The sequence below is a fragment of the Haliotis rufescens genome, unplaced genomic scaffold (assembly GCF_023055435.1).
Source record: "Haliotis rufescens isolate VD_foot unplaced genomic scaffold, xgHalRufe1.0.p SCAF_26, whole genome shotgun sequence".
NCBI lineage: Eukaryota > Metazoa > Mollusca > Gastropoda > Lepetellida > Haliotidae > Haliotis > Haliotis rufescens.
The window spans coordinates 3,671,309-3,694,849 of record NW_025963957.1 but is presented as its reverse complement, the minus strand read 5'-3'; the positions used below and the strand labels follow the sequence as shown (position 1 = coordinate 3,694,849).

The 23,541-nt window shown below is 42.2% G+C and overlaps 1 protein-coding gene across 4 annotated transcripts in view; it reads right to left on the bottom strand.

Annotated features, from left to right (window-relative positions):
- Window positions 1–23,541, bottom strand: part of LOC124115239 (cytochrome b5 reductase 4-like) — a 120,974-nt gene that overhangs the window by 45,917 nt on the left and 51,516 nt on the right. The gene's annotated exons all lie outside the window — the stretch shown is intronic.

The following is a 23,541-nucleotide window of genomic DNA, read 5'->3' as shown; positions in this document are numbered from 1 at the left end:
GAAATCAACAAAGGGAAGGTATTTACGTTTTGGAGACAACAGAGAGCTTGAAATTTTGGCGCTTTTCTATATACGACTGTGATGTCATATCTTTTGCATCACAATGAGCGATTATGACATCATAATGGTGACGTGCGAAAGCGAAAGCCTTGCAAAGCTTGCTTTGTTTTCTTTAGGGGTGCCAACCTCATGTTAGCTTACCAAGTTGCCGTGCTTATATGCTTTCAATGCCTGTCATATGTTCGAGTGAAGTATTACGGTGTAAACAAACCGCTTGAGTATATACAGCACCATATTTTGTTTGGTGATTCCGTAATTCAGATCGATAACCCACTCAAAACACTGAACTCAACCCATGCCGCTTAACTCAGTATATTTGCTAACACCAAAGAGTTGCATTTTATTTAGTCATGGTAGAATGGAGATAAACATACTGTGTTTTCAATGTAGAGCTAGGTTACCTGTAGATTTAACCGCGCTAAATTTAACATTTGAAACCTCACGCTGCGCGTTCGGTTCCAAATTCAATTTAGCAGGGTTAAATCTACAGGTAACCTAGCTCTACATTGAAAACACAGTATGTTTATCTCCTAAATGAATGAGGAAGCCTGCCAGCTGAATGTGGAGGAAACACAGGTTGAAAACATCAAGCATGAAGTCAAAACCCACGAGAATGGTACAGACAAACCAAGGATCATAATCAGTGAAATTCCAAGCCAACTCCTAGTGACATGGGTCAAAGATAATAACAGATCTTCTGGCCATTAGGCTATATCATTAGTTCCTTTGCTCGTTATGCTAACCATCATCTTCAGACCAAGTGGACATTCCAGGGATTCTGACAGTCGATATGCCAATACTAATGACACTTGCTCTAATAAATGACTGTATATATATATCTGATCAATAATGCACAACATAGCTATACCAGAAATATTGATAGACAATGCAGTTGTTCCCAAAAATAGGAAATACTGAGATAACGGTTGCTTTTGATGGATCAAGTTCAAAAAGGAACAATATTTTAATCTTATTATTAAAATGTTAAGTTAATACTCTGTAAGGGCAAGGGCCTCACAAAGCTTTCGCGCATGTGTGTGTGCATGAGTGCGAGAGAGTGTTTTATCCCCTTTATGCCGAAGGTAACATTAGTTTCATCTGTTAACATCATTTGGTAAGAGGCATCCAGGGAGCAAACCCCTGATCTCCCCAGGCAAACGCTCTATCCACTAGACCAAAGGAAGTCTGTCAACAGAAGCATGAAGCTGCATGGCCTTCCTTGTAGGTAGCGATGAACAGCAACTGATACTGCAGGCAGCTGGTCAAACATAATGTGTCTTTGAGTGAGACCACAGTGTATATTTTCATACAGTGACACCTAGCTTATCAAGATCCAGAAAGCGTTCCTGATGATTATTTTCAGAAACAACTATACAAAACAGAACAAAAAGGATCATGAATATTTTATGGGGATATTTTGTGTAGTGAAAACTGATCATACAATTTCATAAAATATCTCTAAAAATATTCATGTTCCCTCATTTTCTTTGTTCAGTGTGTTATATACAATTGAAAGGATATTACAACATACCAATGATTTAGTTATGCTGAAATTAGTTAATCTAACTGATTATGCAAGAAACAGTCATGTCCAGAATAAGGTTCCACAGTTCTGTCCAGAATAAGGTTTCACAGTTCTGTTCAGAATAAGGTTTCACAATTCTGTCCCGAATAAGGTTTCACAGTTCTGTCCAGAATAAGGTTTCACAATTCTGTCCAGAACCAGGTTTCACTGTATAATGTAAGCTTAGACCGCAAATCTCCCATTCCACTGTATAATGCACAGATGTCATTCTCTGATAAGGTTATCTAACAAGCATTCCCTATTCCCATCGGTAATAATGCAGATCTATTATTACATTAAACATGTAGTTCGTCAGGGTCAGCTTGGGACCAGTTACTCCATTTTCTCACATAAACTTTCATAGAAAATCAGCTGTCACTGAGATCCTTGATGTTTACGCCTGGTTGTCATGGAAACAAGTCCCATTGGTGCGTCACCCTGTTTATTAATCCCTAATTGCTGTTGTGGACAGGTGTGATATTAGCCAGATAGTTCACACAGGGACAGGTATGTGCAATGGATGTCAGGAGGTAAGGTGACAAAATAAATCAACAGTTTCCAGCAGCAACTGTTGACAAGGAGGGAGTTTTGCTGGCATGGATTCAAATTGGTATAGAAAATGACTACACTGGCCAATCCAGAGGGGGTATGGGGGAGGAGGACACACCCTTTTTTTTCAGACACCCTACAAATTAACTGCTTCCTCGGCCACATCAATTTATGAACCCCCTATCCCTATTCCAAAATTCTGAATCCAACTCTTGATTAAGCATGAGACATGATGCAGCTTCGATTCCCGACCCAACTCAAGTTCCAACCCTAACAATCTCATTGACATTTTTTTCAATACAGTGAACCTCTTTAACTCTGTTTGACTGATTTGTCTTCATACTGAAATGACAACCCCAATTTGAATCATTTTGGAATATATGGGAGACTTTGGGTCTAAAATTAGAAATTTCAAAACTAGAAAAGTAATCATCATCAGCATATTCTTTCATAAAAATATCAGTCACCTTTTATCTTGCCAGTTGCCACATTCAACAATTTTTCAGGTTGGTATCTCTGCTGTGTCTGATAGAATCTTCGTCATGCTTCCAAGTATGGATAATTCAACAGAGTATGTTTGTTTGTTTGTTGTTTAACGCCGCGCTCAGCAATGTTCCAGCTATATGACGGCGGTCTGTAAATAATCGAGTCTGGACCAGACAATCCAGTGATTGACATCATGAGCATGAATCCACACAATTGGGATATGATGACATGCATGAACCAAGTCAGCAAGCCTGACCACCTGATCCCATTAGTCGCTTCTTACGGCAAGGGTGGGTTGCTGAAGACCTATTCTACCCCGTATCTTCACGGGTCTCAAGAGAGTATGAGGTCCTGAGGAATCTTGGCTGAAGAGGGACTGAGAGACAATTAGTAGATCGACCAAGTTTGATTCGAGTTGATAACACACTGCTTTGTCTAGTAATTCAACCAAACAGTTAATGACCACCCTTGTTACACAGGAATAGCCGATCCACACCATCAAGGTACAGTGACAGGCAGAGATCCAATAACAGTCAGCTCTTACAACTAGCAGAGGTAATCCTCGGAACCAATTCTAACCTGCAATCCCCACACTGTGATAGTGGGGATCTGAGCTGCCCCAGAATCCCTACCGGGTGTACCTGTGCCGCCACTGACAGACACATCACAGCAGGTTTCATCAAGCTGGAAGGTATGGGCAGGAATTGCCAGAGCCAGATCACTATAGGATCAAAGGTACTGCCACGACAGCATTGTGAGCAGAACATACACGGTGAAATCAGCCTCCTTGACGTACCTTTCATCTTCCGTGGACACGTGGACTGACAAGGCTACACAAACACAACAGAGCCCTTGGCATTTCTGTTGTAACAATAGCTACAGACACAAATGTTATGATGTGGTTATAAAAAACAGACACGAGGACATCCTTGTTTTACATCACTGATCGGCCCTAAAAGTCAACCTGATCCTAAACTTTAAAAATATATTGTATGATAAATTCTGTTTCCGATTTTATTACATTCAGCACTTTTTGATACAACCCATCCTGATGACAAGCATTGCTGTTTGTGATTATTAAATCAGGACAAGATGTGCCAGGTCTAGATGATTTGGAGGGGCATTTTGTGCAATTGTAAATTAGGAAGTGGATCGGAAATATAAATTCGAAATTTTAAATAAAACCAAAATTTAACCAACCCATTGTTTTAACAATAGCCATGAGAATGTGGCCATACTCATATAATTTAATTTTTGTTGTGTTCATTGTAATTCCCGCCTTCTAATTAGCTGAAGATGTTATTGAATTTATTTCCCAATAATATGAAAATGTACGCCACTTTTATTACTTTATTACATCGGAAAGTCGGGGAATCCTAATACATTGTATTACAGTCGAAGGAATTTCTTTTTTAGCTCGCCTGGGTTCCACAAATTTTATGTCTTCGGTTTCATTTCTAACCCTGACATTTTTAACTGTGTCTTCCAGTTCTCAAGGAACTCATTAATGTTTGAATCTGGCAGGAAACTGACCATGTCATTTGAAACAGCGGCCTGTTCCGGTTCGTTACAGTCTGACTGTAACAGTTCTTCTCGCCTCTTGCCTTGATTGACAGGACCTATGAACTTTGTTTTGATCCTACTCTCCGTTGATTGGCTACTGACTTTGTGTCAAGATATGTGCATAAATTAAACAATCACCTGATTCATGTCACGCCACAGTATGTATTCCTACAATCTTGTCATTTTTGTCTGCTTTGATATATATACAACTGTTTTGGGTCAAACTATTGTAGATAACACATGTTTTCATTGTCTAATTTAATTATAAGGATTGACTGTGGATTTTTTTCAGTTAAATGAAGTATGAATCCTTAATTGAAGGCTGAAGTTGATGTTACCACCAACTGGCTAGCAGGTAAGACAATCAAATCAGATGAATAATAACAGATTTAATGGGTGCAAAAAACATTGTTCTACTAATTTTTCACTTAAATTGTGGATAGATTTTTAAATTTAGCATGTCATACTATCGATCAAGTATACATACTAGGTTGAAACAAAACACCCTTGCCAGTGATTCTTGTGTTTGGCGTCCTTAACTAAAGAAAGATTAGATGAGGGAGGTGGGGGTTAATGCCCCTTTGAAAAGTATTTCAGTTATATCACAGCGGATCCGCTTAATGTGGCAGAAAGGTCCACAGCACATTGTACACGTGGATCAAGGATCATAACTTGGGCTTGATCCTGACAGCACTTACTGTCTATTTTAGAACGACATACAAAGAAGAACAACTGAATCTTGGTCCCAGTCAATTTTTGACACTGCATTGTTATTGAGAACATTTGAGACAGTGGTCGGAGAAAAGCGGTTTAGCAAAACACAAATTGCTTGAAATATAAACAAGAAAAAAGACGAAAGAAAAAATGTTGCTGAAGCTACCATTTACCGACCAAATGAGAATTAAGAACCAGTTTGCACTGATTTAAGATATTACTGCTTACTGACTAAAAGAACTGAATCTTACTGCCTATTGACTGAACACTATCTGAATCAGGACCTCCGCCGTCATATAGATGGAATTTTGCTGACTGCGGCGTTAAACAACAAACAAACAAACAGAATCAGGACCCCTTTGAATCCATTACAGGCAGATTCTGGCACCTAATGATGCAGCTCTGTACTTGTGATGCCTTAAATAAAGCCTGAAGTAACGCGGAACAGAGTGAGTGAGTGAGTGAGTGAGTGAGTGAGTGAGTGAGTGAGGTTTTACGTTGCTTTTAGCAATATTCCAGCAATATCATGGCGGGGGACACCAGAAATGGGCTTCACACATTGTACCCATGTCGGGAAGCGAACCTGGGTCTTCGGCGTGATGAGCGAACACTTTAACCACTAGGCTACCCGACTGCCCCTACGCGGACCATATTCCCAACCAGCGTACTTACATTGACTGAATCAGTAGACATTCAACCTAATATTTCCCAAGAGAGAATCAGTTTGAATAATCTGTACATCCTTGATCTGAATAAAAGCAGTGGATGAATGTCTCACAGAGAAAACAAACTGCTCATTTGTTAAAACACTGAGTAAACATGAACATAAGGCATATCATAAGGCCTTTTATTTTTTAGCTTGTTTTCGCCTGCCTCCGAGGTCTAGTGGTAGAGCGTCCGTTCAATCCCCGGCTGCGTCATACCAAAAGATGTTAAAAGGTGTTTTTTGTTGTTACCCTGCCTGGTGCTCGGCATTAGGGGGCTAAAACAAGAACTGGTCAGCTCAGAGTCAGTATACTGTGTCTGAGTGGGGTATTCATGTTAAACTGCGGCATGGTATCTCAGTGGGCTAGCATTATAAATCGGCATCAGTCCGGACTAGTACAAGCAGTCACACACAAACACATGCATCGCTAAAATCTTGGACGCAATGTTAACGCCATTTCAGCTCACTTTTAGTTGGTTTTCGAAAGTGGTGGCCATAAATTCAATGTAGGTGGTTGGAAATTATTTTTTTTTAAAGTTTCAACTTCCAGAATACTGATGAATGACTCGTGGGTCACAGCATCACAGAAGTAAAAACATCAATTATCCACATGTACATAGCCTTCCCATTTCCCCTTTCTGTACATCACTTGATAACGTGTGTAAGTTTCTACATTGAAACAGCAAAACGTGTGGCGGGGATAATAGGGCAATACCACAAGCAAAATATCACTGCTGATTTCAATCATGGTAGGGTCAGTTTGATGTTTTAGAGAATAAACGTCTGCTCGGACTGTCCACAATGGAATGGATGAATACCTCAGAATACCTCAACTTCTCTCACGTCCAAAACTCTCCACACAAAAGCTGTGATAATTTTTATGTCACTATGTCTTCAGTGAAATTAACAAAGCACTTACAACATATTTGATTGCTGAAGGCCCAGGGGAGGTGTTTTATCAATAGGCCAGACTACATCGTCATCGAGTACAAACTCTCTGATGTAATCTCAGAATGTATTGACACAATTCATCAGTGAAATCTGACCAATTCTGGGAGTAATCAGGAGGCAAAACTGGTGTGCAGCAGGGCAGACCGCCCTTGTGCCTCTCCATCATGGACTCAGCTCGCAGCGACACAGAAGCTCATTCACTAAGTCTCCGGGGGCTTCTAGTAATTTTCCTCACTGGTCTATTCTTGAGTTCTAATCTCCACTTCAAGCCAAACTTGGCCGTGATAGATTGGAGGCTGTTGGATCCAGGCATCAGAGCTCAGACGCAAGTCTCCTGGGACGTGCGAGGACATTGTATTACACACTTACATACAAACACAGACACGGATACACACTACAGCTTCTGATCCCTGACACTGGATACCTTACATACAAACACAGACACGGATACACACTACAGCTTCTGATCCCTGACACTGGATACCTTACACACAAACACAGACACGGATACACACTACAGCTTCTGATCCCTGACACTGGATACCTTACATACAAACACAGACACGGATACACACTACAGCTTCTGATCCCTGACACTGGGAATCTCCAGTACTTTTGGGACTTTCTTGGTGAAATGTTGGAATAAAATATATCCCCAAGTCCCCAGGCCTATCAAATTTATGATATGCTGTGCAGATCATTGATTCTAGAGGAGAGTAATGATATTAACGTCACCACCATTTGGTTGGTTGGGCTGATAGTGTTGTGTTAGCTGGCAGAGGTGTTGGACGTTTAAATGGCACTTTGTGAACGCAAATACAGCCGTGAAATAGGTGACACCAATACTTGACCTTCTCAGCGTCATGTAGTTTCTCGTATTTTATATAAGACAAAACTTCAAATTCTCATCACAACCTCACACAAATGTCACTTCTTTAAATAAAGGTGAGCTTCCCTACCTATGGTATTCAAGTATTAATCAGTAGATGTTAACACCCTTAACCACTCACTCCCTTTACAGTCCGTGTACATTATAACCATTTCTTTCTAACAGCAGTGATAGCAGCTGGCATTAGTCCTGTAGTCCTTTACAAACTGGCCAATGGTTAAGGTATCACAAGCATCAGTAGACATTTGTCGTTGTTAAGGGTTTTGCTATGTGATATCATTATAAGGACTTGTGGACTATACAAGTTAGTTTCTACCCCAGTGAGAGGTGGTCATTTGAAAAGTAATGGCCCTGCAAGTTTTCCATCCAACAAAATCAACTTACTTGATTTCTCTTCTTTTTTTTATAGAGTAACAAAACTAAACAAACACATTTTCATTTACATGCTGTGTGAGTGTGTGTAGGGGGACATGCCTCAAAACTAAGGAATAAGGGTTTTTTCCCCGACATGGAACCTTTGAAGTGCTCCCTGAAGTGTATGATGATTATCCATCCAACAGTTAATGATTACACTGAGACAATGTATCAGTTTCGCACACAGCACTCATTACTGTGTCTAGACCAACCCTGGACTTGAATCCCAGACACTGAAGCACAGTCCCTCTATAAGATGTACAATGCTAACAGCATACAAAGTATGGCCTCATGTTGAATAACACAATTTCTGACCCCAATCTTGAGAAACAAACCTCCACATGTGTCCTTTGTTGATTTGAGGTGAGGAGCAGTATTTCTGACACATATCTTGAGTGAAATGAACCTGTTTATCATACATCCAAGTCAGAATGATGAGATCTGATTGGTCCATGTGAAAATACTATGTATCCCGCCTTAGAGGGAAATAAATTTCTTAACGGGTGAATAAATCCCTTATACCCCACCACGAAAAGTCAGGCAGCACGTGGATTTCTTATACCCCACGTTCATGCGACAAGTTACACTCGGGGTACTATATAACCCTCATGGTCCTGCTACAACCTATAATGCCTGCGGTGTGATGGTGTGAGAAATAATATTACGTCTGACACCAGTCAAAAGGGCAAGAACGGGTTTTGAACTGACTGATGGGCTCAGGGACACTGCTATGTAACCCAGTACAAGCATCAATTCTATATCTCTGTAACAGGTCACTGATCACCCTTATTCAGGAGGATTATCAAGAGATACAGAAAATATCCCGTGGCACAAACTCTGATAATGTAGAGGGTTCCATTACCTAAGCTGAGCAAGCTTGTGTTAACCAGAGTTCAAAGGTAAGGACAGAGTGAGTGAGTGAGTGAGTGAATCAGGTTTTCTGTCATTGTCAGCGACACTCTTACACATGCTTGGTTGTCTCTCTCATAATATAGCATCATTATTCCTATTGACGAGGTCTTGTGGGCCTACAAACTGGGAACATTAACATCCATAGAATCCCCTAGGATGTGGTACTGGAGACCTACACTGTCAAGGAATCCCTCCTAGATTGAGTTACTGAGGAACTACACAGTCATAGAATCCCCTAGGGTGAGGGAATGAGGACCTACACAGTCATAGAATCCCCTTGGGTGAGGGACTGAGGACCTGCAGTCACAGAATCCCCTAGGTTGAGGGACTGAGGACCTATACAGTCATAGAATCCCCTTGGGTGAGGGACTGAGAACCTACACAGTCATAGAATCCCTGTGAAGAGAACCTGCACAGGCTATATATAAATATAGACGTTGCAATCATGACCACAACCCCACAACCTCTCACTAAACATTTGATGACAAAATATGTATCGTGAGTGAAGCTGTAGCTAGAATCTAATCCAAAAAGAAAGAAAAAGGTAGTTTTAAAACTGACTTTCGTTATTACATTTAATGAGTAAAGTTAAGTGGTGAACTACGCTGACACTGACGGTGCGATCACTGGAGACAGTTACATACTTTTTCATGTTCACATTATGCATGAGCTCATCTCTCAAACCAATAAAGTATTACTGAATCACTGATACAACCCATGAGACGTGTTCCATGCAATCTTGATACTGAATGATGTTCAAGCTGTGCATAAATGAAGTAGACTAACACCACTTGCCACTTCAATATCAGCGCCGGTATGGATTGATTTCGTCTTGTGAGCAATTTGTGATAAAAAAATAATTAGACACCAGCAGGACATTCTAAATGTCACGCAGATATACAGTCAAGTCTCGTTAATCCGATACTCGTTAATCCAACAATCGGCTTTATCCAACACAAATGATAGGAACCGATTAAATCAGTGCTATTTGGACCTGATAATCCGACAGTCTTGCACTCCGACTCTGACACACCTAATTTGCAACGAATTGCTGAAATCACTCATTAATCAGTCTCGTTAACCCAACACAGTGATCAGTGTACTCCGTGGTCATCTGCCCGCGAGTACACAGCCCCGTGTTTTGACACGAGTCGGTGAGGGTGCATATTTCAACGGCTGCAGAGATAAACTTGCTTAACAATAAACAATTACTGCTTTAAATAAACAAATTTGTCATCCATCGTGTAGTTGTCCTATGTTTTATCAATGCTCAACATCATCGCCATGTATAAACAGTCTCTCACTACACCTGATCAGTGCTTAACATCATCGTCATGTAAATACACAGTCTCTCACTACACCTGATCAATGCTCAACGTCATCGTCATGTATAAACAGCCTCTCACTACACCTGATGAATGCTCAACGTCATCGTCATGTATAAACAACCTCTCACTACACCTGATCAGTGCTCAACGTCATCGTCATGTATAAACAGTCTCTCACTACACCTGATGAATGCTTAACGTCATCGTCATGTATAAACAGTCTCTCACTACACCTGATCAATGCTCAACGTCATCGTCATGTATAAACAGTCTCTCTCTACACCTGATCAATGCTCAACGTCATCATCATGTATAAAAGCCACATAAAGGGTATCTGAGTACGAGAGAGACAATCACTGACGTCATGCCCACATTATTTTCAATTTCCACCTGAACATGATACTAGTTATTTGCATTTTTAAAATAATCTTTTGCAATACCAAATTTAGCAAAACTCATGATTATATTACAAATTGTTTCACATTTAATCAAGCAAATAAAATATCTGCAAGCTATCAGTTTCCTTCATCTTCGGTTCCCTCCTCAACATCGTGTTTTTCTTCTTTTACAGCATGGAGTTACATCTGATCAAACAATTCCGAGCAAATCCGCATCTGGTGCAACTGGCGTGTCTACCTCACAACCAGCTCCGTCCTCGCTCCCCGACATACAAATATGGAGATGTGGAGCAAGTCCCTGGATGCTGGGGACCATGCCATACACATCGCACGGAGACATCAATCTACAAAATGAGTTTTCAAAATGCTAGTCTGTGACATCCTTTTCTCCTATGTCAGCTGCAACATGAGCCCTGACATAGGCTGACATTTTACAAATATGGCCTGTTGTAATCAAAACAAGTCGAACTGGATTACAAATGCCATTTGACCATACAACAAAGATTTAACATCCGTGCATGATGGTACGCCCACAGCTGATCGGCATATGGATGTAAGATTCACATTGCTCAATATTAAAACCTTCATAATAATAATAGTAATAATAATGTACGGAACTTATATCGCGCTAGCCTCCATACACTTGGTGCATGCTCAAAGCGCTACATTATTACACTGGTCATTGGATCGGTGTGCGCTTGATTTTCATTCTCAGCTCCCTGGGGAGTATACAACCCAAGCTGCCTTGTCAGGCCTCTAGACAAGGATCTATTTTCCAATCTCATGATATTTATATAAAAAATGACGATACTCTGAACATGTACCCTGCTTGGAGGGATGATGACAATTGTATGACAATTGCCTCGGAACATCAAGCATGGATGCAGCTTCCTCCAAAGGGAGAGGCATGATCAACAGACGTCAGGATGGATGAATGCAAATAATTAGTGAAACATTTCACAAAGTAATTAAGTTATAGTTTGTTACCTTATACCAAATAAATAAAGGTTCTGGCCCTGGAATTCTCACATAATCTCAGTCCCCATCATTTCCTATAGGTTTTGATTATATTATGAGACTGTTACTATCTGGTAACCGATGTTACCCGACACGGGCTGCGGACTAGTGGCTGAAGTCACAGGCTGTGATCTAACACAAACATACTGATGCTTTATTCTGTTGTCCAGTGACTTATCTAAAAATACTGCTCCTATTTTCCGGTATGCAGCGTTTTAGCTCCATTTATTGATCTTCTTCACAGGTACACAATGACGGATCTGTAGGTTGAGTTTACACCATGAAACCCTATTAATCCAGACAGTACAGTTCCAAGTCAAACAGTCTACGTAAGTGTGTAAACATTGCAACAGTAATTGTCTGGATAACAGAGTTTCTGGGCTAACAGGATCCAGACTTAGAAGATTTTACTGTGTTTTTGTACCAAATATGCTGTATTCTAGGGGAGTTAGGGGATTCCTGTAGCATCTGCCCATGATCATAAACCAATGTGTGCGTGTGTGTGTTTGTGTCTGTCTGTATGAGTGTGTGTCTGTCAATATGTGTGCGTCTTTCTGTGTAAGTGTGTGTGTCTGTCAATGTGCGTGTCTGCATGTGTCTGTGTTCGTCTGTGTGTGCATGCATGTGTGTGTGTGTGTGTCTGTTTGTGTGTCTGTGTGTGTGTGCTCATGTGTCTGTGTGTGTGTATTTTTGTGCTAGTCCACACTAATAGGAGTTTTACTCTCTAATACTTGACCCGTGAAGATCCGGGTTAGAACATGTCTTAAGCAACCCATGCTTGCTGTAAAAGGTGACTATGCTTGTTGTAAGAGGCGACTAACGGGATCGGGTGGTCAGGCTCGCCGACTTGGTTGATGCATGCCATCGTATCCCAATTGGGTGGATCGATGCTCAATCACTGCATTGTCTGGTCCAGGCTTAATTATTTACAGACTGTCATATAGCTGGGATATTGCTGAGTGTGGCAACAAACCAACATTAAACACTAATACTCAGGCACAGTATCCTGACTTTTCACAACACCAATGTTAAAAGTTAAAGACTTGCATAAGGGCTTTCCTCGATTTAAATACTACAGCAGCAAATCTCAGTTGCTAGTACCCCCAATAACCTTAAACACTGCATACATAACGAGGTGGACATCACTATGTAGTCATTATCCAGGGCCTCAGTGAATTAAGTGATTAGAGCTCCACCGTATTGACCGTTGGTACTCCAGTTGGTATGGTAATCATGGTCACAGTATTGATGACCACACAGACTTGTACCCACTGCCTCAACTACAGATTGTACAGTGGTTATACAAGTCTCCTGTGGATTGGATGGTGTGACAAGAAGCATGCACACTCTACTATTATCTGAACACTAGGAGGTATGGTACAAACTGTCACAAACACATTCCACAATCAGTCCCAGCACACTATAGTGTGAGACGAAGGGTGAGGTGAAATTGGGTTTAACGTCGCGTCCAAGATTATTGCACTTTTATAGCAACGTGCATGCACGTGTGTGTGTGTGTGTGTGTGGCTGCTTGTACTAGTCCGGACTGATGCCGATTTATAGTGCTAGCTCACTGAGATACCATGCCGCAGTTTAACATGAATACCCCACTCAGACACAGTATACTTACTCCGAGCCGACCAGTCCTTGTTTTAGCCCCTTAATGCCGAGCGCCAGACAGGGTAACAACAAGTACAATCTTTTAACGTCTTTTTGTATGACGCGGCCCGGGATTGAACCCTGGACCTTCCGCTCTCCGGGCGGACACTCTACCACAAGACCACAGAGGCGGTCTGTGAGACGAAGAGGTACCCTTAGTCAATACAGTATCTGGGACCTGAATACCACCAGCATGGGAGATGGACATGGCCGTACAGATAAAATTGTCACAAACACATTCCACAATCAGTCCCAGCACACTATAGTGTGAGACGAAGAGGTACCCCACCCCTAGTCTATACAGTATCTTGGACCTGAATACCAGCGGTTATGGACGGTGGACATGGCAGTACAGATAAAACTGTTACAAATACATTCCACAATCAGTCCCAGCACACTATAGTGTGAGACGAAGGGTGAGGTGAAATTGGGTTTAACGTCGCGTCCAAGATTATTGCACTTTTATAGCAACGTGCATGCACGTGTGTGTGTGTGTGTGTGTGGCTGCTTGTACTAGTCCGGACTGATGCCGATTTATAGTGCTAGCTCACTGAGATACCATGCCGCAGTTTAACATGAATACCCCACTCAGACACAGTATACTTACTCCGAGCCGACCAGTCCTTGTTTTAGCCCCTTAATGCCGAGCGCCAGACAGGGTAACAACAAGTACAATCTTTTAACGTCTTTTTGTATGACGCGGCCCGGGATTGAACCCTGGACCTTCCGCTCTCCGGGCGGACACTCTACCACAAGACCACAGAGGCGGTCTGTGAGACGAAGAGGTACCCTTAGTCAATACAGTATCTGGGACCTGAATACCACCAGCATGGGAGATGGACATGGCCGTACAGATAAAATTGTCACAAACACATTCCACAATCAGTCCCAGCACACTATAGTGTGAGACGAAGAGGTACCCCACCCCTAGTCTATACAGTATCTTGGACCTGAATACCAGCGGTTATGGACGGTGGACATGGCAGTACAGATAAAACTGTTACAAATACATTCCACAATCAGTCCCAGCACACTATAGTGTGAGACAAGCTGGTAAGTGCGCTTAGTCTATACAGTATCTTGGACCTGAATACCAGCGGTTATAGACGCTGGACATGGCTGGACAGATAAAACTGTCAATCTCCCGCTGACAAGCAACAAGTACATCCAGCTACGAGCTAATCCACAGTGCTGAGCCTCTCCTTGGCCTGTCCGTGCTGGCCCCAGCTCTATAGTATACGAACACCAATCCTAACTTACGAGCAATCAATGGCACCATGTCAGTCTGACTGGACGCTGTCATCTTGAGGAGGTTCCTAGACCTGATTGATCAGTTGTCCTCTCCTTCCCAGTCTAACACACAGCAATTAGTTTGTCAATTGATGCAATGGATGGGCCTTAATACAGACAGCTGCACTGGCTATCGGCACCAGAGTAATACTATGTGTCAATACCATGCATTTCTGGCATCTGTATCAGAAAGCCTCGGCCAAAAGTCTGCCCAAATACAGGAACCGATCACAAATGGTGCTGATGCCACTGTTACAGTTGAATACACTGTGGCAGATTTCATTCTTTCATCACAGGACTGTTACCAGTCTCTCACCAAAGCTGTATCAAATCCAATTCAAATAACATCTGTATGTGACTCCACATAATGACATCATTCCCGAGAAGATCCATCTTAACAATGATTCTCAGATTCGAAGTGACAAAACCAGAATCATTGATCTTCTTCCAACAACCTATTCCTGAACTTCTATGAGACTACCCATTGCATGAACTGTTTGTGTTCTACTCTCTAGTACAAAAAAACTATTAACCCCAAATCACCCAGGCCTAGAAATATGGAGTTGTGTGTTATTCAAGTGAGTGAGTGAGTGAGTATGGTTTTATGCAATATTCCAGCAATATCACGGTGGGGACATCAGAACTGGGCTTCACATATTGTACCCATATCGGGATTCGAACCCGGGTCTTTGGCGTGACAAGCAAACGCTTTAACCACAAGGCTACCTGACCACCTATGTGTTATTTAAGGCAAGCAGAGAGTCGGCTTTAAAATATATAGGCATATTGCTAGGCAAAATGATACAGTCTGTGCCCAACACTTCTGAGTTTACTGCCCCAATACTGCCTTCTGGCTTCATTATCATTAGATTTTAGTATGAATATAAGGTCTTTCTTAGAAGAGCAAACTAGACCAAACAAAATTTTACAGACATGGGTTTCTGACTAGTGGTGGAAGTTTTACACCGAGGATACACGTCCTAGCCAAGATATGGAGTTAATGAAATACTAAAGATTCACAGCCAATATGTGATGAATATTTTAGTATTATTTGAGTACTTCTCACTTGTAAACAGGGGCGGTCGGGTTGCTTGTCACGCCGAAGACCCGGGTTCGATTACCGACATGGGTACAATGTGTGAAGCCCATTTCTAGTGTCTCCGGCCATTATATTGCTGGAATATTGCTAAAAGCGGTTTTAAATTTACCATACTCACTCACTTCTTAACGGCTAAAATTGAGCGTTCCATAGCATAGATAATTCACTTTATATTAACAAAGACATTTCCAATTACAAGAAGAAAGGTTTCATCACAGGGTAATGGTGTTCCATCATTCCACGACTTCTGTTCACTGGATAGTTTATCCATCTTAAACCTCAAATCAGTCTGGTCAACAGAAGATCAGAGGCTTCCCAAATTAACACTGAGAAAACAGTAACAAAACAAGGCCAATTAACAATAAAATTTGATGAAAAGGCAATCACTTTGTTGTGGATATCGACTGACAATGAAAGCCATAAAACAGCATCTTCAGTGACGGAACCTGGCACTCAATAACTTCGCCAGTCGCCACTTTCCACTCCAACCTGATGAAGCCGCACTGTAACAAAAATACACGAGTGACGTTGATTGATCCGAATGTAGAATGATCAAAGTCTCTCTTCTCTGTCACGGAGCAGCCTAACAAAGTCCTGTTCGTCATTGATGCAGCATTCCACTTTACTGAACACATTATTCTAATATGTAAGAAATCAGATCAAAATGTTTCGCTTCAAGAACCTATTACATCACAACATGTGAAGGTTTTTTCACATCAGTCGTGATAAATCAGGGTTTTATTGAGAGTCAATGCATCACAGATACCTGCTGGAATCCTGCTGGTAGTTGGTGCAAACCAGTGCTTCAGACTGCCAGGGAGCCTCTCAAAGAGAAACAAGTGACCCAACCACACTGCAGTACTCCTGTCATACAACAGCGGCCTGTGAACAATTGAGTCTTAACCAGACTATCTGTGACAGTGGACCAGACAATCCAGGGACATGATACCACATCAAGAAAAATAGGTGACCCTCCATTGGTCATTGCCTACCTAAAAGAAACAAGTGACCCTCCATTGGTCATTGCCTACTGACGAAAAACAAGTGACCCTCCATTGGTCATTGACTACTGACGAAAAACAAGTGACCCTCCATTGGTCATTGACTACTGACGAAAAAATAAGTGACCTTCCATTGGTCATTGCCTACTGACGAAAAACAAGTGACCCTCCATTGGTCATTGACTACTGACGAAAAACAAGTGACCCTCCATTGGTCATTGACTACTTAAGAAAAACAAGTGACCTTCCATTGGTCATTGCCTACCTAAAAGAAACAAGTGACCCTCCATTGGTCATTGCCTACTGACGAAAAACAAGTGACCTTCCATTGGTCATTGACTACTGACGAAAAACTAGTGACCATCCATTGGTCATTGACTACTGATGCAAAACAAGTGACCTTCCATTGGTCATTGACTACTTAAGAGAAACAAGTTACCTTCCATTGGTCATTGACTACTTAAGGGAAACAAGTTACCTTCCATTGGTCATTGACTACTGACGAAAAACAAGTGACCCTCCATTGGTCATTTACTACTGACGAAAAACAAGTAACCCTCAATTGGTCATTGACTACTAATGAAAAACAAGTGACCTTCCATTGGTCATTGACTACTGACGAAAAACAAGTGACCTTCCATTGGTCATTGACTACTGACGAAAAACAAGTGACCTTCCATTGGTCATTGACTACTGACGAAAAAATAAGTCACCTTCCATTGATCATTGCCTACCTAAAAGATACAAGTGACCCTCCATTGGTCATTGACTACTGACGAAAAACAAGTGACCTTCCATTGGTCATTGACTACTGACGAAAAACAAGTGACCTTCCATTGGTCATTGACTACTGACGAAAAACAAGTGACCCTCCATTGATCATTGCCTACTTAAGAGAAACAAGTGACCCTCCATTGATCATTGACTACTTAAAAGAAACAAGTGACCTTCCATTGATCATTGCCTACTTAAGGGAAACAAGTGACCCTCCATTGATCATTGACTACTTAAGAGAAACAAGTGACCTTCCATTGGTCATTGCCTACTTAAGGGAAACAAGTGACCCTCCATTGGTCATTGACTACTTAAGAGAAACAAGTGACCTTCCATTGATCATTGACTACTTAAGAGAAACAAGTGACCTTCCATTGGTCATTGACTACTTAAGGGAAACAAGTGCCCCTCCATTGATCATTGCCTACTTGAGGGAAACAAGTGACCCTCCATTAATCATTGCCTACTTAAGAGAAACAAATGACCTTCCACTGGTCATTGACTACTGACGAAAAACAAGTGACCTTCCATTGATCATTGTCTACTTAAGGGAAACAAGTGACCCTCCATTGGTCTTTGACTACTTAAGGAAAACAAGTGACCCTCCATTGGTCATTGACTACTTAAGGGAAACAACTGACCCTCCATTGGTCATTGATTACTTAAGGGAAACAAGTCACCCTCCATTGGCCATTGTCTACTTAAGGGAAACAAGTGACCCTCCATTGGTCTTTGACTACTTAAGGGAAACAAGTGACCCTCCATTGGTCATTGACTACTTAAGGGAAACAAGTGACCCTCCATTGGTCATTGACTATTTAAGGGAAACAAGTGACCCTCCATTGGTCATTGACTACTTAAGGGAAACAAGTCACCCTCCATTGGTCATTGACTACTTAAGGGAAACAAGTCACCCTCCATTGGTCATTGACTACTTAAGGGAAACAAGTCCCCCTCCATTGGTCATTGACTACTTAAGGGAAACAAGTGACCCTCCATTGGTCATTGACTACTTAAGGGAAACAAGTCCCCCTCCATTGGTCATTGACTACTTAAGGGAAACAAGTGACCCTCCATTGGTCATTGACTACTTAAGGGAAACAAGTGACCCTCCATTGGTCATTGACTACTTAAGGGAAACAATTGACCCTCCATTGGTCATTGACTACTTAAGGGAAACAAGTCACCCTCCATTGGTCATTGACTACTTAAGGGAAACAAGTGACCCTCCATTGGTCATTGACTATTTAAGGGAAACAAGTCACCCTCCATTGGTCATTGACTACTTAAGGGAAACAAGTGACCCTCCATTGGTCATTGACTACTTAAGGGAAACAAGTGACCCCCCATTGGTCATTGACTACTTAAGGGAAACAAGTGACCCTCCATTGGTCATTGACTACTTAAGGGAAACAAGTGACCCTCCATTGGTCATTGACTACTTAAGGGAAACAAGTGACCTTCCTTTGGTCTTTGACTACTTAAGGGAAACAAGTGACCCTCCATTGTTCATTGCCCACTGAAGAAAAACAAGTGACCCTCCATTGGTCATTGACTACTGACGTAAAACAAGTGACCCTCCATTGGTCATTGACTACTTAAGGGAAACAAGTGACCATCCATTGGTCATTGCCTACTGAAGAAAAACATGTGACCTTCCATTTCTGAGTAATATGGGTCCCCAAATAATTCACAGGGTTACATTTGACCTAGAATCAGTCTGAAGTCCCTGTAAAGTAATTTCATAAACACTACAACATGTAGATGCAGCAACAGCTTGGTATCTGTGACTTGTTGTTCCAGACATTTGTCAATCTGGATGAATCCAGAGTCTTTGGAGGGGGACTTACAGCATTCAACATTTTAATTGAGAAAATTAAGAAAAAACATGAAACGTCAACCCTTCAGAGAAACTTCACTAAAGCCAGCCTATGTCTCAGGTGTAATCAGTTTGTGACATCATATCATATAATTTCTCAACAATGAAGCATATGGCTTCAATAGACCAATCAGAATTGAGAATTGCTAAAAGGCCCATGTGCAAATATTCAAAAGTTATTACCAATGATGAGTCTATCCTTATGGGTAAAATACGGGGAAGGCTGCCACCCAGATTGAGGTTTTCCACTGTAGACATTTGGACAAATCCTACTGGACAAACTATAAATAGTATTTTCAAGACGTTTGGTATTCCTCAATAGAAATGAGGACCACAACAACAAAGCATGATGGCTGTGTGTGTGTGTACTGGCCACCCCCCACTAAGTGAGACAGGGTCTGGGCTCCATCGTCCAGCACTGGTGGGTAATCCCATTACCAATACCACTCCAGCCCTTTCACCCACTTGATCCTTGCAGCTCCCCACTCTATGCCATAACATCTATACTGCAGGAAAAAGTATTAGCCGGCTTCAATGAAGGCACTGTAAGGCCACCAAAATGGTTTAATCCCATCACGGAACTATTATCAGAATTGTCAGGAATTCTGGCACTAGCGGCTTCTCTTGAACACGGTTAGGTATTTTGGGTATTACCACAATGACATCGAGGAGAACCTACATGAACACCATTATCAGGTATTTGGCACCAATGGACAGCTTCCTATTACAGAGTTTGGGACCTGGGCACTGTGTGGCATCAGTGGAATCTTTTTTAACCTTCATAATTTACTTGTATTGCTGCTGAAGTCATACAATTGCCTTTGAGGCAAGGCAGATGCTTAGGAAGTCAATAGAGATTTAAAACAAGGCCAGGAGCTTTATACTGTAATGTAGTTTCCGGAAACATAATCAAGACGGTAAAAAATGGGCAAAATGAGTTAGCAGGACTTCAGGAACAAAAAATAACTCTGACTTCAATTTGAAATGCATGTTAAAAAAGGAAGACTAAAACACATTGGTCCTGACAGCCCGTATATGGCTCTTAACATTATTTTCAGTAGATATTAGTGTTATGCTATGGAGTGTTATTAGCTAAGCTTACAAGACCGAACATGCTTTTACTAAACTTGGGCTTTCGACAAGTGTCTAATATTGCAGACAGGTTATAACAACGTGAGAATATAATGTTATGCAGCTCTTGTCGATATTCCTGCAATATCATGGTACGGTGATACTAAGAATGTACTACACACAGTTTACCTAATTTGTGAATTGAACCTGGGTCTTCAACATGCGAGTTAACACTTTACCCACTAGACCACTCTACTTCCCTTCATTATGACACGCCCCATGCGGTTTTGGGGCTAAGTCCCCAGCAACCTATGCTGGCCGTAACAGGCGACATATAGATTGGGTGGTCAGGCTCAGTGATTTGGTTCACTGTGTGTATCGTACCCCGGCGATGATCGTTTCTCATGATATCAATCACTGGCTTGTCTGGTTCAGATTTTATAATTTACAGGCAACCATTATATTGTGTGATAACGTTCAGAATGTTTTGAAAGATCTCGTAGATAAGCTATCCCAAGGGTGTGATCATATAGGTAGTTTGAACTTGGTTGAATTGGTTATCTTTAGTTGTAAGAAGAATATTGTGACTAATCCTGTTTTTGATCTTTTCCTTACCCAAGCCAAGTTTTTAAATATGTTATCTTAAATTCAAGCTACAAGCTTGCCTTATGGACGGCATGCCTTACTGAGCATAATGGAAGGCATGCCTTACTCATTGTAATGGACGGCAGGCCTTACTGAGTGTAATGGACGGCATGCCTTACTGAGCATAATGGACGGCAGGCCTTACTGAGTGTAATGGACGGCATGCCTTACTGAGTGTAATGGACGGCATGCCTTACTGAGTGTAATGGACGGCATGCCTTACTGAGTGTAATGGACGGCATGCCTCACTGAGCATAATGGAAGGCATGCCTTACTCATTGTAATGGACGGCATGCCTTACTCATTGTAATGGACGGCATGCCTCACTGAGCATAATGGACGGCATGCCTTACTGAGTGTAATGGATGGCATGCCTTACTGAGTGTAATGGATGGCATGCCTTACTGAGTGTAATGGATGGCATGCCTTACTGAGTGTAATGGACGGCAGGCCTTACTGAGTGTAATGGATGGCATGCCTTACTGAGTGTAATGGAAGGCATGCCTTACTGAGTGTAATGGACGGCATGCCTTACTGAGTGTAATGGACGGCATGCCTTACTGAGTGTAATGGATGGCATGCCTTACTCATTGTAATGGATGGCATGCCTTACTGAGTGTAATGGATGGCATGCCTTACTCATTGTAATGGATGGCATGCCTTACTGAGTGTAATGGATGGCATGCCTTACTGAGTGTAATGGATGGCATGCCTTACTGAGTGTAATGGACGGCATGCCTTACTCATTGTAATGGATGGCATGCCTTACTGAGTGTAATGGATGGCATGCCTTACTCATTGTAATGGATGGCATGCCTTACTGAGTGTAATGGACGGCATGCCTTACTGAGTGTAATGGACGGCAGGCCTTACTCATTGTAATGGATGGCATGCCTTACTGAGTGTAATGGATGGCATGCCTTACTGAGTGTAATGGACGGCATGCCTCACTGAGTGTAATGGATGGCATGCCTTACTGAGTGTAATGGATGGCATGCCTTACTGAGTGTAATGGATGGCATGCCTCACTGAGTGTAATGGACGGCATGCCTCACTGAGTGTAATGGATGGCATGCCTTACTGAGTGTAATGGACGGCATGCCTTACTGAGTGTAATGGATGGCATGCCTCACTGAGTGTAATGGATGGCATGCCTGACTGAGTGTAATGGACGGCATGCCTTACTGAGTGTAATGGACGGCAGGCCTTACTGAGTGTAATGGACGGCATGCCTTACTGAGTGTAATGGACGGCATGCCTCACTGAGCATAATGGAAGGCATGCCTTACTCATTGTAATGGACGGCATGCCTTACTGAGTGTAATGGATGGCATGCCTTACTGAGTGTAATGGATGGCATGCCTTACTGAGTGTAATGGACGGCATGCCTTACTGAGTGTAATGGACGGCATGCCTTACTGAGTGTAATGGACGGCATGCCTTACTGAGTGTAATGGACGGCATGCCTTACTGAGTGTAATGGACGGCATGCCTTACTCATTGTAATGGACGGCATGCCTTACTGAGTGTAATGGACGGCAGGCCTTACTGAGTGTAATGGACGGCATGCCTCACTGAGCATAATGGAAGGCATGCCTTACTCATTGTAATGGACGGCATGCCTTACTGAGTGTAATGGATGGCATGCCTCACTGAGCATAATGGAAGGCATGCCTTACTCATTGTAATGGACGGCATGCCTTACTGAGTGTAATGGATGGCATGCCTTACTGAGTGTAATGGACGGCATGCCTTACTCATTGTAATGGATGGCATGCCTTACTGAGTGTAATGGACGGCAGGCCTTACTGAGTGTAATGGATGGCATGCCTTACTGAGTGTAATGGACGGCAGGCCTTACTGAGTGTAATGGATGGCATGCCTTACTGAGTGTAATGGACGGCATGCCTTACTGAGTGTAATGGATGGCATGCCTTACTGAGTGTAATGGATGGCATGCCTTACTGAGTGTAATGGACGGCATGCCTTACTCATTGTAATGGATGGCATGCCTTACTGAGTGTAATGGACGGCAGGCCTTACTGAGTGTAATGGATGGCATGCCTTACTGAGTGTAATGGACGGCAGGCCTTACTGAGTGTAATGGATGGCATGCCTTACTGAGTGTAATGGACGGCATGCCTTACTGAGTGTAATGGATGGCATGCCTTACTGAGTGTAATGGATGGCATGCCTTACTGAGTGTAATGGATGGCATGCCTTACTGAGTGTAATGGATGGCATGCCTTACTGAGTGTAATGGATGGCATGCCTTACTGAGTGTAATGGATGGCATGCCTTACTGAGTGTAATGGACGGCATGCCTTACTGAGTGTAATGGATGGCATGCCTTACTCATTGTAATGGATGGCATGCCTTACTGAGTGTAATGGATGGCATGCCTTACTGAGTGTAATGGACGGCAGGCCTTACTGAGTGTAATGGACGGCATGCCTTACTGAGTGTAATGGACGGCAGGCCTTACTGAGTGTAATGGACGGCAGGCCTTACTGAGTGTAATGGACGGCATGCCTTACTCATTGTAATGGACGGCATGCCTTACTGAGTGTAA